Genomic DNA, 17326 nt, shown 5'->3' on the forward strand with positions numbered 1-17326 from the left:
TTTCCGTGAAAATGTAAAAGTTAGAGCATAAAATGTCTGGAGCAACGCGGGACGTGCTGTGACATGTATTAACGAGTGAATTTCTGTGCTCAGTTGATTAATGGATTTGCTCACTCCTGTCAAAATGTTTTACTAAGATACTATCCTTTAAACTATTTTATTGAAATAATTTGTTTTAAGTAAGAAAAAAATTAATGGTATTTTTCATCTGCATAATCGAAATTGTATCTTATTTAGGTATAATAATTTTTAATAAAGGTTACAAAGGGTTATTAACATTTACGGAACAATTAGAAGTAAACGTAGGCCCAACGGCCAAAGAACATACTTAAAATAAAGAGAACTTCAGAATTTCAGCTGCTACTTTAAAAAACCTAAATGGCATTATATGAGGGTAGATCGACATGAAAAAGATCTAGACTAGCACTTTAGGAAATTACAATTGATTCACTTACACTGCATATATATAAATATACAACAGCAACTTGATATTACACTGTAAAATATTCAGAATCAAAGTACGGTAAGTAGTCCCGGCACTAAGTAATCCAGTTATATTGGAACATGTTAATCTGATATAAATGCAATGCATCTGATATACCGTATTTCTTACAGTAATAAGTACCGTAAAATCACTCAATTAGATAATTATTATTGTAAAAATTACGGTACAATGTATTTTACGGTAAAAATGAATTTTACGATAAAATGGATTTTACGGATGATGCCACTCCAAGTGACGGTATTTTATACCGTAATTTGATCCGGAATTCACAGTGTAAAAGGTAGAGATTTATTTTCTGCTTAATTATTGTTAACGAGTTTTTGTTTCTTTTCATTCGAACATCTATTTTTTTTGTTGCTTTAAATTAAATATTCCAGTTGTTTATTTTTTTTTACAACTCGTAGAAATCTTATTTGTTTTCTGAATCAACTAATTAAAATAAATACAAGTCCCGCAGTGGACTGATCGTTAAGACACGGTTCCCAGCAGATCACCAAAGTCAAGCATCACTGGCTGCTGTCAGTGTGCATGTGGGCGCCCACTTGGATCAGTCTGCGTAGGTATCAAAGGTGTGCTGTATTGGTCCTCGTTAAACTGTTCGAACGTAAAGTGCTTTACTTCGCGTACAGGTCGTCGGGCTACGGAAGCGATGGTGTCATCCCCTCTGCAGAGGATCAAAATTGTGATGGCATGTCTTCAGATCATCCTCAGGAATGTTTCCCAGACCGCCGCCAATAGCCCATTGTGCAGCTCTAGTGTTACGTAACTAAACTACAACTACAGCAACATAAAATAAATATAAAATAAATGAAATACATGAAAACATTTCTTATTTTGTTTTATTCTAAATTAAAAAGACAAAAACTAAATTTAAATTATAATTATTTCGTAATCCTGTTTTGAAAAACAAAGAAACCTTAGGGAAATAAAAGGGCAAATAAACAGCTATTAATTTAACGCCTCTTTGAGATGATATACTAAAGTGCCTCAGTTGTGCCTGTTTTCTTTACTTTCGGGGTGAACGCTCCCTTCTACTTTATTATTATACTACTGGAATCTGTCTATCTCTGAAATTAATGTGAATTCATGCTAAGCAATCAAAATCTCATTTAAACCACACTGCAAATGATTTTTTTTTTCACTTTCCCCTCATAAAAATAGAAATACGCTCTATAGGCACATTCCACGGTGAAGGAAGAAACATAGTTGTTCTATCATCAAAGCTAGCCGGAAGTGAGATCTATTTTTCTTGGTGGGCCGTGAAATTATTGTTATTTTGAATACATTTGCTTAAGTAATGTAGAAAAAAGTGTGCTTACGTAAGAGGGTTAGATTGAATTGAAATTGGGGAAGATACAAACGATTTAAAAGCTTAAATTGCCTTTTTTTTTCTGCAGACGATTACGGAATATTTATGTGAAATAGACATCTAGCTTCATTAAGAATATTTTATTTTGTGTTAAAATATGTTCTTATGCATTGTCTGCAGAACAATTTTCAGTTTACGCACATGTAAAATATGAAAAAGATATTAAATATTTTTGAAAAGTTTTTATATTAATTTTTATTATATTTTTTTACATTATTTAAAAATTATTTTTGTGATTCTTAAGAAAAAGAAGCATTCCACCTCCGCTACGTATACTGTAAAAAATTCCGGATTAAATTATGACTGACATCCTAAGCTCAATATCCATAAAATCCAATTTTATTGTAAAATTTTATACCGTAATCTTTACGGCATTATTTATTTAGTTACAGTGATTTAATGATTTTACAGTAAATAATACTGTAAAATTCCGATATATCAGATTTTTTGTTCTTAAAACTTTACTGTAAAATTATTTTATGGCAGAAAGTACTGGCATTCAAAGTGCCGGTGCTTTTTACCGTAATTTGATCCAGAGATCGTACTACCAGATCAAATTACGGTAAGATTAAATAATACCGCAATTTGATCTAGTCTTTTTTTGCAGTGTAGTGATTCAAGTAGTAGTTTTTTAAATTCATTTGTAGATATTATACTGTAGAAAGATTTTCTTTATTCGGTATGATAATTTTTTATTTTAAAGAGAATTTTAAACTGTTTAACTCAGTTAAAATTTCATAGTGTAATCTTTATTATTATTCATGACTTCGTATTAGAACAAAAGTTTGTGGTACGAAATCTGCACGAAAAAGAACTGGCGTGTTGAAAAAACTATTAATTAATTATTAAGTTTATTAGTATTTGTAATTTTAAGTGCTTTTTAGTATTTTCTTTACAGAAATTTGTGCAATCTTCTTCTTGTCGTCGCAATATTGTGTTGCACTTTATTTTCTCTGAGCGTGATTCTCGTTCGTATTATAATCATTTTATTTTATTTCTTTCCAGCTGAATACTCATTCTTTTAAGCGGTAATAAAAAAAGTAAATAGACAATAAATTGATATAGGTCAACGCATCGAAATCATGCATAAGACTGTGAAAGACACATACTAAACATAATTAATTAAACTAAATCAACTCAAATCATTTATTTGTTTATTATTATTTGTTGCCCTTCTTTCAGGATAACTTTACTTTATTAGATTAGAAAAACATGATTTTAGAAGTTCAACCCATCGAAATGAAGATAAACTGCATTCGGTTTCATTCAGTTTAAATGCTATTAATCGAGGTCAACTCCTGATAGTCAAAAATCAGTATAACTAAAACTTTTCTCCCGTACTTACTATAAAAATCTATTTTCCCTGAACCAACAGTAGGTATCTTAGTACCAATATTAGTATATTAAGCTCCAAACGTCAATTAACACAATTAATTATTAAGAGGCATGGTGGCTCAGGGGATAAAGCAGTCGCCTTCCAATGAGGTGAACCGGATTCGAGTCCTAGTGATGGCTGGTCGATACAATTTCCGCACCCGGTTCGCACAGACCACAGTGCTGTCGTTAAATATCCTCAGTGGTTGACGGATCATGGGTTAGAATTCCCGTGTTTTCGTGATTTTCCTTACTATGTAACGCAAATGTGGGTTAGTTCCATCTTAAAGTCCTCCACAACGAAAAAATTCTCTCAATGCTTGATCCGGGAAGTCCCTTGTATTTTCGATTTGGTTCAAAATTACAAGGCTAAGGGAGTTGAACATTATTAGTCGTAAACCCAAAACTTGAACCGGCTGTTTAACGTCGGTTATAAAATAAAGCAATATTAATTATTAAAAACACCAATTAACACAATTTCAATAGCACTTATTGCCGAAATTAATTAGCAATCATTGCCACAATAATAATAGGGCGATTTTTTATGGTTTTCAGTTCCTTTTCTCTATTAATTTAGCTTTTTTTTTAACAAAACTTTTTATTTAATTGTGTACCCATTGTTGAAATTAATTATTTGCAAATATCGACAATAATTAGCATCGACACTTAATATACTTATAATAATTTTTGTCAAATTTAATATCAGTACCTAATTCGATGGCCGTAAAAATCCACCGAACTATTATTTACACCAGTGATGCTTAATTAAATGTGCTGTTAAATATTATTGGTTTTGCCGTTATAAGTGATGTAATGAGAATGAGGAACTATTATACCAATATAGGTGCATAAACAAGATTCTGTTGTAATAGGTTTTACTACCCATCGAAACGAATAAGTAGCAGACGGATATCACCATACTTCACATTCATGTACTGAGAAAGAATGTATGGTCAAAACTACCAGAATATGGTAAAATTAACCATGTGTCCGGCTCTATGGTAATGTGGCGTAACTACCACTATTACATGGTTGATAATTATAGGTCGACACAGTTAATAATTATATTCCCATAGAAACACCAATTTTCTCGGTAATTTTACCAATGCGCTTAATTCATGATTTGATAAAAATTAACTGAGAAGTAATTCTATATTATGCCATAAAATTTGGTAAATATGGTAAAATTTTGTAATTTTATCATATTCTGTTAGTTTCAACCACATTTTTTTTCTAAGTGTGAAATGTTAGGTCTTTTTTCATTTAGAAATCATAAATGGATGTTTTATAAATAAATTTAGTAAATTGTTATTATCTCTAGTCATTTCCTGAAAATCAATAACACTATTACCTGATATCTCTTATCTAGTTTCTTATTTCAAACAAAACACACATTAAAATAAACGAACAAATTACAGCTTTGCTGAATGATAGTGTTTGATACATTAACGTTCCCCTGTGAAGATATAAGATAACAAATACTGCTTTGAAATAACATCAGTTTCCGACGTTAAATTGAGTGTGAAATTCGGAAATGAGTTACATAAATGCCGCGGAAGATAATTCCATCTAATTATGCTAATTTCATGTAATTTTAGAACGTGAAATTACAATGATTTAGCACCGGACTGTCGAAAATAGGGATATATTTAGAATCGGAAAAGAAGGGGTGTGGCATAAAAATCGCTTGTCGTCCTCCTAACATTTAAAAGAAAAATTGAATTTATTTGTATGAAAAGAACTGGCAACGGTGGGGTTGAAATTGACTGATGAGTGGTGACTTGGGGGATATTCAACACAAAAGACGACGTGAGGTAGAAATGGTCTTTTTGACAGTTCTGGATCTGGAAGGGGGTTTTTCTATTTCGAATTTAGGAAGTTATATTTTATTTTAGATGTAATCATAGGAAAGTCAATTTTAGAGTTTTAAATCTCGAAAATGGAGTTTTGGTGAATTTGAAATGTAAATGCATGGCGTTTTCTCTACAATTAGTTTGCCATAGACATAGGTGATCTTGGCAGTTCATTAAAAAAATAATTTAACTCCCTAGAATGTTCCAGAATTTAAAGAAAAAAAGAGGATTTTATTGTCTAATTGTCTTTCTAGTTTAGAGATAAGTGTTCTCTTTTTTATCTGCGCTTTGAAAACTTGTCAGTCAACGAAAATCATTAGAATGAGTTATGAATACAAATTAGTTATAGTGTTCTGTTATGGCCACCCTTTTCGTATATGTTTAAAATTCTTTTCAAAAAAGTAAGCAGAATAGGGCTCGCAAATAAGTAAATTTGACTGGGAATAAATAAAATCACTAGCGAGGCAGGCAGAATGAGTAACATCAAAACCAGTTTGATTTCCTGGTGGCGAAATAAATCTTATCTCCAAGTCTGCATTGCTTATTTTTAGTATTAATTTATAGTAATCGCCTTTCAACTTCTACCTTCGTGCTCTATTCTGGTTAAACATTAATTTGCGATCCTTAATGGACATAATATTTTGGCTTCTTTTTCAGCAAATATTCTATAACGATAGATAAGGGGTGGTCATTGTAGAAAATCCTGCATACGTCAAAAATTGTAGTATAAATCTAATTGTGAAATAATTAGTACAATTTAATATAATATATAACGTACTTAGATAGATACAAATAATAAATATCAATCAATTGTATTAATTTGGGCCAGACAATATATTAACTTTTAAGAGGATTGAAAAGGTTTTTTTTATCAATATTAGCATAATAATTTATAAAGCCTTTATAAGTCCTTTAAGAGTTAACATTCCTTACTTTATGTGAAGGCCATTTGATTTCATTTACTCTGAATGCTTCAAATTCTAATCCGGTTGTGCATTTTATCGACATTATCTTTTTACCAAAGAATAGAGCATATCAGCTACGTTATTTCAGTTGAAATGCAAATCAAATGGAAGCAATAATTCAGATAACATTATAAGCAAAAAATACGGATTCCCGGTCTAACGACTAGCGATAACTTTGTTTTGCCGCACTTTGGTTGAAATGATGTGATTAATAAAGTTTCTTTGTTACATTTCCGTGAAAGCATTAATTTTTTTTTTTGGATGCGTTAAATTGTCAATAGTATAACGTAAATTATTCCATTTATGTTAGTTAGAAAGGTAAATACTTCAAATAACATTTTTACGAATGTTGGGCAAAGTCTTAAATTTTGGATGCAATAAAAATATAAAATTCAAATTATTGAAATTTATAATAATTAAACAGTTATTTATTGATTTTTTTAAAAACTTCTCCCCACCAGAATAGTTTTTAACAACTAAAGCAAATATATTATGTTTTTATAATAATAGAAATGAATTTTTATTTTAAATTAAAATTTATTCATTGTTTCTTGAATCTGAAGAGCAATTGATATTGAATAGCATGTCATTCAACTGTAAAAAAATTCCAGTTCAAATTACGGTAAAAAGTACCGACATTCAGAGTGTCAGTATTTTTTACGGTAATATACATTTTTAAAGTAAAATTTTACGGGACAAAAAAACTGATATACCGTACTTTTTATAGTAATGTTTTCTGGATCACTGTAATCGAGTAAATATTACTGAAAAAATAATCATAAAATTTTACCGTGAAAATGGATTCTAGGTAAAATGGATTTTACGCTTGCTGCATGCAGGGTGTCAGTATTTTTTTCTGTCGTTAGATCTTGTACTTTTTGCTGTAATTTTACTGTATAGACTTTTTTCTGCGTAACACACCAATTTACAGCCATAACATTTAATGTGCAGGAATGAAAAGTTGAAAAATAGTTGTAAACATATTATTGTTTCGCTCTTAATAAGAACAAGTAATTTCGTAAAATAGTTAAAAAATTTTTTTTTAATTTTACCTTTTAAATATAAAAGCAATATCTCATCAAATAAAAAAAATTCAGAAAATGTTTAAAATTTTCTGTCGTACTAAATAATATGATTAGATATAAACTATAATCCAAATATTGTTCGTTTAAAAACAATGTGTTAACTGAGTATGAAGCAGAAAAGAATTCAAAATTTAGTGAATTGTCATTTTTCCGAATTTTAAAAGCTTTTTTGGAGCCAAATTTCGAAATTCACTTATTTTAAAATGGAGAAATATATCTTTTTGTATTTTTTGTTTCATGCCGGGGCAAGATTGATTTTTTCGGTTCATCATTGAGGATCATTCATTGGTGATCTTTAAGAGATCTATAATTTTCACAGAGATTTCAAAAAATTATGTTTTAATTTGTTTATATCTTATACTATGTCTTAAATTTTTATTTTGAAAAGATTTGAAAAGGCAGAAATATTTAATACTACGCAATTACTTCAAGAATTTTTATTGATGAATAACAAAGGCGAAAAGATGTGCACCTAATTGCTATCTCTCAACACGAGAAAATATTTTACTACTGAATACAAAACATCACAGCCAATTAACCTCATTGTTAAACCTCATGAGTATTCCTATCATTCATACAAATAATAATGAGACGTTTACTTTTACAGTCGTTTCGTTTTTTTGTTTGTTCATATCATGTCTGAAACAGAGCAGGTGTTGAATAAAAGTGTTAGACTACATGATTTACTTTTGTTTAATCTATAACTGTTGATTAACTCTTGAGTCGTGATCTTAGGATACATGAAATGTAAACTTAGATTCAGTTTAAGAGCCACTCCTACCTTAGAAACTGGAAAGTTAAACTTTCTTTCGTAATTCATTAGCAGAAGTTGCATCACTTGGCTTCAAGAAGTACTCACTTAATACAAATGAGTGCAATAGGAGGATAAGAAATATTTTCTGTACTGTATCGTACACTATGTTCCGACATTAATGGAGAATTAGTTTAAATAATTGTTTTAAATCGTCTGCCAACTCTTGTAAATATAATAACTGCAACTCTAGCTGGTTGCTAGGCAACCAAACGACTTTTCCTTGTTATTAATGTTTTTTTTTTTTATCGTTTTTGTGTGTCAGTGGAAATAAAAGAATGAAATCGCTGTAAAAGCTAACACACTGTATCCGCTCTCAGGGAGCTGGTACCGTAAAATCCATTTTTACTGGAAGATATAACGGGAAAAAAAATTCGCCGTAATTTTTTCTGTAATATTTACCACAAAATCTCTGACTCACTCTAATGAAATAAATATTACTCTAAAAATCATGATATAATATTTTACGGTAAAATGGATTTAACGGATGAGGCACCCAAAGTGACACTATCTTTTACCGTAATGATCCAGAATTTTTTACAGTGTAAAGAAATTTTTTAATGTAAAACTTGATAAGCAAGACTCAGGCCAAAGATGACATTTTTATATAAAACTACTTCTTTGTATTGTTTTTAGATAGATACCTTATGTATTTCCGGTATTTGCCTCGAAAATAGAGCAATACATCTTATTGCTTGCATTGAATAACCGAGATGGTATTTTTAGCCAAGAAGACTTCCTCAAAAATTTTGAAAATGTGGTTTATATTTAAATTGATCCAAGCTCTCTCTAACAAAATGCTTTTATAAAATCTCGCTTCACAAATTTTAGCTCTACTGTCTGGATATTATTGGCAACATTCCTAATTCTGATAAGAATCTTTTTAATGACTTAAAATAAAAACTCCGAATGTTACTAGGAAGAATTTTTTAAAAAACATCTAAACTTTTTTTAAGCAAAAATTGATTAGATATTACTGTTTTTTGAATAAAAAAAATATAAATTTCTACAACGACATAATTTGTAAATTCATCCTAACGTTGTTATTAAAGTTACATTACGGACTAGTGCTTAAGATTAATAATAAAGAATGTTGTGTCGAAATTGGTTATACTGCTTGGTTATATAGAGAAGTAAAAACACTACTACATGTGTAATAAATAAACAAATAAGATAAAAAAATTTTTTGATGAGGTTTTGCACACTGAGGAAAAAAATCTGGCCAAATCTGGTAAAAGAATATGGTAATCTTTACCGTATTCTTAACTCTATGGGAATATCAAAAACATGTGTAAATTTTACTGAAACGCTTTAATTATGAATTTGGTAAAATTAACAATAAGACATGTTTTTATAATATGAGATAAAATTTGATAAATCTAGTAAATTTGATAATTTTATCATGATACCTTCGAGCATGGCATAAAACCCATTTATTCGGTCAAATTTATTTTTCAGTGTTGTATTTATTTCTAAATGTGTGGTAATAAGAACTATATAATTTTTAAATTTTGAAAACCAGAATTTTCACCAAGCTGTTAGTTTGTGAACCGAAATATAACTAAATGAATGGTTTGTATACCGAATATTTTGGTTTTATTAACCAGAATTATGTTTTCTTAAAATTTATTTATTTAACTAAAAGTGTCATTATTATACAGTACCGTAATTTTACCAGAATTATTTTTTCTCCGTGCACGTTAGTGTCAGTCTAAAATTCATAAAATAATAAAATAATTAACAAACATAAACGTCAAATTAATTTTTTTCAATTATTAAAGGGAGTTCAAATAGTATTATACATAGTTAGAAACTTAGGTGCATGTTTAACCATAATAATGTTCGAATTTGCTACAATCACAATATGGTGCGAGGCTGAACCATAGTACATAGATTTTTAGATTTAAGTAATAAAATTTTTTCGATGATCAGGGGTCTGTCCAGACATTTTGTGAAGGGTTCGTTTTTGTAAAATTGTGAGAAAATTACTCGTTATTTGTGAATATAAAATAAACGTTAAGTCACATTCTTTCAACCAGGGTCCGCTCTTTTGAATTTGTGCAAATAGGGTCCGTTATCGCAAAAAAACTTTTTGAAAGAGTTTTTAATTGTAAAGACATACAAGATTATGCTCAACACTGTAAAATTATAATTAAAAAATAAACAGCAATTGCAGCTACTAAATTAGCGATGCAACGTACAAATATTTGGTATTTAGCCTATACTGCTGAATGCAGAATATTCATTTCGGACGAATAAAGGAAGAAGCTGGGCCCCCACCAGGGGGGGGGGAATTTTTGCACCAAATAAAACGAATAGTTTGGGGGGGGGGAATTTAGAATTTGCCCGAGAATGCGCCCAACAGCTTGAGGGGGATGGGGGCCACTGGGAAGAAGCGTCTGCCGACTGTCTTTCTCCCCCCCCCCTTCCTGGGAAGGGTTTATTAGAACAACAAAACAATAATGACGATAAACAAATTTGTGAAGGGTCCGATTAAAATATTAATTATTTTGTGAAGGGTCCGTTTTTATGAAAAGATATTTTGTGAAGGGTCCGTTAAAGGACCCAAATTTCTTCTGAACAGACCCCTGATGATACATGATACATAACCAAATTTTCTAAGAGTGTACCTTTTTTATTATGTTAATCATTGTATCTATAAATGCAACTATTTTCTTTTAGTCAAAATTTTAATCACAGCTTTGTTTCTAAAGAATAACAATATACTAAGCTTAATTTGAATTATTAGTTTCTAATTTAAATAAATATAATGCAATCGAAGTTGTAAAAAGAAAAATAAGGTAATGGATGATATTTAGTGGAATTGTCACGTAGTTTTAACTTACAATTGTAGTGTTGTATTCCAAAAGTAGAATAAAAGGTGTCTGCGCACGACTGTCAAAAGACAGCTGGATGAATTGGAAATAATCCAACATTATCTATGTAATACATCTAGACAGTCTTCTTTTTCGCATAATCGTGTAATATGATTTGCGGACGCGTGATTAAAAATATACATTTCGTTTCTACACGATTTGAAAATGATTAATTTATTCAAAATGTTGAGGAGTAGAACATAAGTGTTTTGAAATTGAAATAGAAATTCGAAAATGGTTAAGATTGTCCTTATTTCAGCAGTCATAAATTATTATCTTAGTTTTAAAAGATATAGAATAATGTTTTATAGTTAATTCGTGAACTTTTCAAAGCTAAATTAATTTTCAACTTTATTATTTATGCAATAAATTATACAATGTAAGATATTGCTTTCTATAATTTATATATTATGTGTTATATATTGCAATTTATAAATCGGGAAAATATAACGTATGAAAAATTATTATGGACTAAATCAATTACTTCATTCGACTTAATTTAAGTTTATTAGCGATAGATAAAACATGCAAGTAAAAAAAAATGGCAAATATATTCTTGTACAGCTGTAATATTAAACCTTGATTATTTTTTTAAAAATAAATTTTAACATGATTTCTTATTTGAAAAGTTTTTTACTGCAATTGAAATTAATTTTCATAATAACGAAGCATTACTTTACTCGATTTGCTTAAGATTAAATATTAAAGTTTACTTTTATTATTTAAAAATTTGAAAAAAAAATTCTAATAAAAATATTAATTTTTATTTAGCTTTAAAATTTTTAGTCACTTAGCCCGTTTAAATTTTTACGTTTAAATTTATTTTCAATTATTTCTTGAAAATGGTAGACATTTTAATAACGAATGATCTTTTCAAACTTGTTAGCTTCATAATAAAGAAAATATTAAACTTTGATTTAAAAAATATTAAATATAAGGCTTTCTATAAATTTTGAAACATAACATTTACAAAGTAATTAAACGTTTTAGAAATAATTTTTTATGCTTTAATTGATTTTTTCTGAATCCAAAAATAATGCTAATAAATTAGATATTTTTGATCTTTAAATAATATTAAGTTTTGCTTCAAAAATTCATTAAAAATTAAAAAAAAAATAATTGATATTTTCTCGGTGTATTTCATCATTTTCTTCTTGTTTTATGTTTGATGTTTATCCTTTGCTGTTTTTCATGTGTTTGTTCTGATGATGAAATTTAAAGTTCCGATCGTATCTTTTGTAGGAATCATATTGATTTTTTTTAAGGAATTTAGAATTAAATTATGTTTGTTATTATTATATAAAATCCTTTATAATTTTGATAACAAATATTTTTAAATAAATAATTACTTCTATCATAGCTCAATCTCAGTTTCGAGAAATATTTTATAATTATCTAGCATAATATTTTGAAAACATCCTATAGAATATTTATTTTGGGAGTTTTAGTTAAGAAAAAAAGTTTTTAAATTATTCTTAAGATTACTCTCGAATTTGCATTTGTATATAATTCAATTCTCAAAACTTTATGGAACTAAAACTTAAGAAAATAGCCAGAGTTTATCAAACAAATTCGAGAGTTGATTTTTTTGTTCGATTTAATAAACAATGAGAAGCATATAAAATATAAAATTTTAGTTTCAGCATTAAAGTGAGAAAATTAGCTATTTACTTATTTTTTGTTACTTAAAAATCTTAATACAGCATTTTTTGAGAATTTTAAGTTAAAAAATGTCTTAAATCATTTAAAATCTATCGTTGCAATTTTATTATTTCTTTCCAACACTTTATGTCCATTAAATAATACAATGTTTTGTCCTGTTTTAGAATATTAAGGGAAATTAAATAATTGTTCGATTTACATAATATGACTCTCAGTTCCAGACTCTAATACTACATTTTTAGGAGAATTTTAAGTTTAAGAATATTATTTTAAACGTTAAAAATAAGTTAAAGAACATTATTTTTTTAAAAAAATATTATATAAACGCTATTATCACCATTTTATCATTCATTTTCAATATTTATGTTAACAAAACATTAAAATGTTTTTTTTGTTCCGATTTAAAATATTATTTGAAGAACTAATTGTTCCATTTACTTAATGTTACGTGACAGACAATTTGCTTACATTAATTGTCTATTATATTGTCTTAAGGAAAACATTTTTTTTCTACTGCCGAGCTCAATTTGCTATGGCAATATAAAATATTATTTATATAAACATCATCATCACCATATTATTATTTATTTTCAACATCTTATGTTAACTAAATATTAAATTTCTTTCTTCTTGATTTAAAATATTATGGGAGATTAATTAACTGTTCCATTTACATAATGTGACACACACTTCGCTTATATTGATTGTCTATTATATTGTCTTAAAGAAAAAAATTTCTGCTGACGAGCTCAATTTGCTATGGCAACACTTTTCTTCGATGATAGTTACAAAGAACAATAAAAGAGCATGTTTCTCGGAGGACCTCTTGAAAACGATCGAAGCTTTTAGTGGCAGTGAAGCCTTTGAAAGTGGGGATTCACGATATATTGCGAATCAAAGCGAATAGACCTTCTGAAAGACCATTTCTTTTGATAAGCGATGCTTTTGTGCGCTTTAGATTCCCCTCCTCACCTGCATTTTTATGTACTGCAGTAAGTAGCTTCGGTGCTTAGCAATAAATAATAAAAATGTATCTTTTTCAGAAACTTACGATTTTGTTGAGAATATTATTTTTTCTGCATTTTCCCATTTTTTATTTATTTAATCACAGTTGAAACAAGAAAAAAAAAAGATTATTAAATAAATTTGATATACAATTTTTTTAAATAATTTTTTTTAGTAAGATAATTTTTATCGTAGACTAAGGTAACCGAAGTGGATCTGACCACCGAAAAAAAAAACTTCGGTTAAAATGGACTAGCCCTAAAAATACGAACACGACCTTTCTTTTTATATGGATTATTTTATTATTAAGTTATTATTAATGTCTAATACATAACATCTTTTTTGTCTGAAAATTTTGCTGCATTTAAGTATTTATTTTTTAACAATAAGTATTTGTATATAATAAGTTTATTTATTAGCAATAAGTATTTAATTTTTTTTAAATTTGTCAAACGCTAATAACATTATATATGTTGTACATAAAGATTATAATTCTATCCGAATTTCATTATTAAGCAAATGAAATTTTTTGATTAATAAAAGCGAAACTTCTAACTTCATTCCATTTAAATTAACTTCAAAATTTAATTTTTTTCTTTTTTTGAATTTTTAATAAATAAATTTTAAAAAATATATATATTTTATATTCTTCTCTGTCTTTCATCATGAAGGCTAGTTTGAAAATTTATTAACCTCTATTGAATAAGCATAATTTTCTACATGATATAAGCATTTATAGTCTTATAAAAATCGACTTTCTTATTTAAATTTGTTCCCTCTAATTAATTTTTTCAAAAAAGAATTTATGGTGTATGTAAAGCTTAAACTTCTCCACCTACCCCATAAAAACAACCATTCTGCCAAACTCTTTTTTCATTAAAAATTCGGATTTTAGTGAATGGTCCAGGTGAGAAGGTCATGTTTGAGAAAAGAATTATTATTCTATCAAATTAAGACCAAATATATTTTATTCCCGATGTTTTACGAACTACTTAGCCATGCACAATACTCACTACATTATACATTGTTCAGCTATTTTTACAGTCAAAAAGAAAAATTGGAGAAAATGATAAAAAAATATCATATTGTGAGGAATTTCTATATTTTAAGGTCATAAATATCGATTTTAAGCTACAGCTAATTATCCAGTAATAATCAATCAATTTTAAATTTATTTAAAACATTATTGTATGGTCATTTTGAAATTTAAGTATGAAATACGTAGAATACATCCCTAAAATAAGTAGATTTGTAACTTACTGTTATCATCAAGTTTATTAATATTTAGTTGTATTCACTATTTAAGAAATGAGTACGTCCAATTATTGAAGGAAACAAATATTATGCAAAATTACTGCCGAAATGATAAAAGTATATGTATATGCAAAAAATTACAATTTACGAATGCATTCATTGAAAAATTGAGCATTTGCTTATTATATGAACAAAAAATTTTAAAAAATTGTGATGACATTAAAATAGTGTAAATTTTTAACATAGACTCAAATCAAATTAGCCAATTTTAAATGTTCATGATGGCGGTTTTCATAATCTAAAGTAATTTTCTTACGGCTAATTCATAAAGTGTTTCCTGCGAAAGATGAAAGCAAACAAAAAAAAACTCAAAAGTAATTTAGGTACAGTTGAGATTCATGAAGTGGTTCGTTCAAACAACCTAAAAAACTCATAATGAAAAAAACCCAAATAAACTCGTTGACTGTTTTAATTTACTTTGTTAACATTCAGTCCCCACGAAAGATTAAACTAACATCGATTTTGTAAAGTGCATATGCTCTCAAACTTATTTTTTTAATACCAAAGCACTTTCGATGAGAGGAGCTAATATTAGTCAAGTAGAGAAGGAAAATTATTGCAGGACAGGAAAAAGGGTGTCAAGTGGTGTGAATTACATCACCTGCAGTAGGTAATGCTCGTGTCGTTTTTCTTCTCAAATTTGAGAGCACTGTGCTTCGTAGGATGACTCATGAACTAATTAATTAAAATACATAAAAAAGAAGAAAAACAATTAAAATTAAATAAAGAAGGAATTTTTTAATTCCAATTTTAGACAAGTTAATTTTGATGCCCATAATAACTTGTGATTAATTATGATTAATAAGCTCATGATTAATTAGAAATGCAATTTATAGAGACGTGCTTTATTTTTATATTGACTTAACGTTAAAAAAAGCCTTCAAACTTAATTTTAATAAGAATTAGATTTTATGCATTTTTAGTTAAAATGATTTATAGAGAAACTTCATCGAATAAAATTTTCTACTATTAACGGGAATGTTTTAATTTACAATTTTTTAAATATAAATATAGGAAACAAATTAAAAGTCTCAGTACCTAGTTAAAGCTCCACTTATATTTTTATTTTGTAGGTAATAGTGTAACTATTATTATTAATAGTAAACTATTACTATTACTAATAAGGTAATAGTAATAGTTTTTTAGGTAATAGTAGGTAAGGTAATAGTGTATAATAGTGTAGGTAATAGTGTCACGTGTTTTGCAACCGTACACGGTGCATTTGCGTTGCACGGAGAAGAAAACCTCTCACGATTAGTCTGATGGCAAAGGGACTCTAGCCCAAGATCCGTCTACCGCTGAGTATTAATTACGTCAACACTGCTGTGGTCGTTGCGAACCGGGTGTAGAATTCGTATTAATCTGGTGATCCTATTAGTAGGTGAGCACTCTTTCCCCTTAGCCATCACATATAGCGACGGTAATATATATATATATATATATATATATATTATTACGGTCTTGATTTNATATATATATAATATTACGGTCCCTAATTTTTTGATTTACTATTACTAATGTTCAACTCCGTTGCCTTGTAATCTTGAACCCAATCCAGAAGTCAAGGGAGCTTCTGGATCAAGTACTGGGAGAAATAAGCCTTCGTCGAGTACTTTTTGATGGAACTAACCCGCATTTGAGATACATGGCGAGGAAAACCACGAAATCCTCTCATAGTTATCCGGACGGAAAGAGGACTCTAACCCATGATCCATCTACCACTGAGGATATAAGCCCCACTTATAGAAAACAATGGGAATTCGATGTCAAATGCGCTTATTTTAGATAACGGCAAACAGTTTTTGCATAAAAATAATTTTAAGATTTTTTAATAAAATAATTTTTTTTACTAAAAGTTGGGCAAAAAAACTTTTTTGAAATAATTGTTTAGCATAAGAACTTGATGGTTTAATTGATCTAGTTTTGCTATCATCGAAAAATATCATTGTTCTAATTGCATGAAAATTACATTATATTTCAAAAACGAAGAATCTAGTGAAATGCTTTATATTTGTTATTTTTATTACATGTTGTTCTCATGTTTTAAATATTCTTGTATGCATGATAACAGGTTTGTTCTATTGGCACGAAGATATGATTACGAAATCTACTTAAGGAGGCTTACTTACCTTAGCTATTTTGTATATTGCAGTTTAATTTGTTGAAGGAATTTTGAGTTTTATAGTTTAAGAGCATTTGATTGAAATTGATTAATATAGATAGAATTGGAGATAGTTAACTAAGTATAGTTAACGTATCTTCTTAAAGATGTAAATATTTTAAATAATAAAAAAATATTCATTCTGAGGAAAGAACGAAATGAATTTTTTTTTAATTATCCATATCGATAAAAGTTTATATCTTTATAAAGTATACTTATAATATATAAATTTTTAAAAAAGTAATTTTTACATGAAAGTGATTTAAAAAAAACAACAACTAATATTGCAATTTCATTCAGGAATATGACGTTTTGCATTTGTTACACATATATTTTTTATTTTCAC

At 28.2% G+C, this 17326-nt stretch overlaps 1 protein-coding gene across 2 annotated transcripts in view; it reads left to right on the plus strand.

Moving 5' to 3' along the window:
* Positions 1 to 17326, plus strand: part of LOC107456242 (heat shock protein beta-1) — a 46300-nt gene that overhangs the window by 6486 nt on the left and 22488 nt on the right. The window contains exon 1 of one of the 2 annotated variants that reach the window (XM_043053168.2): positions 13344 to 13492. The exons of the other annotated variant lie outside the window; for it this stretch is intronic. The gene's annotated coding sequence lies outside the window, so the exon portion shown is untranslated. Of the gene's footprint in view, positions 1 to 13343; positions 13493 to 17326 lie in introns of those variants that run through there. 2 annotated transcript variants of the gene reach the window in all.

Source organism: Parasteatoda tepidariorum, chromosome 8 (genome assembly GCF_043381705.1).
Source record: "Parasteatoda tepidariorum isolate YZ-2023 chromosome 8, CAS_Ptep_4.0, whole genome shotgun sequence".
Classification (NCBI taxonomy): Eukaryota; Metazoa; Arthropoda; class Arachnida; order Araneae; family Theridiidae; genus Parasteatoda; species Parasteatoda tepidariorum.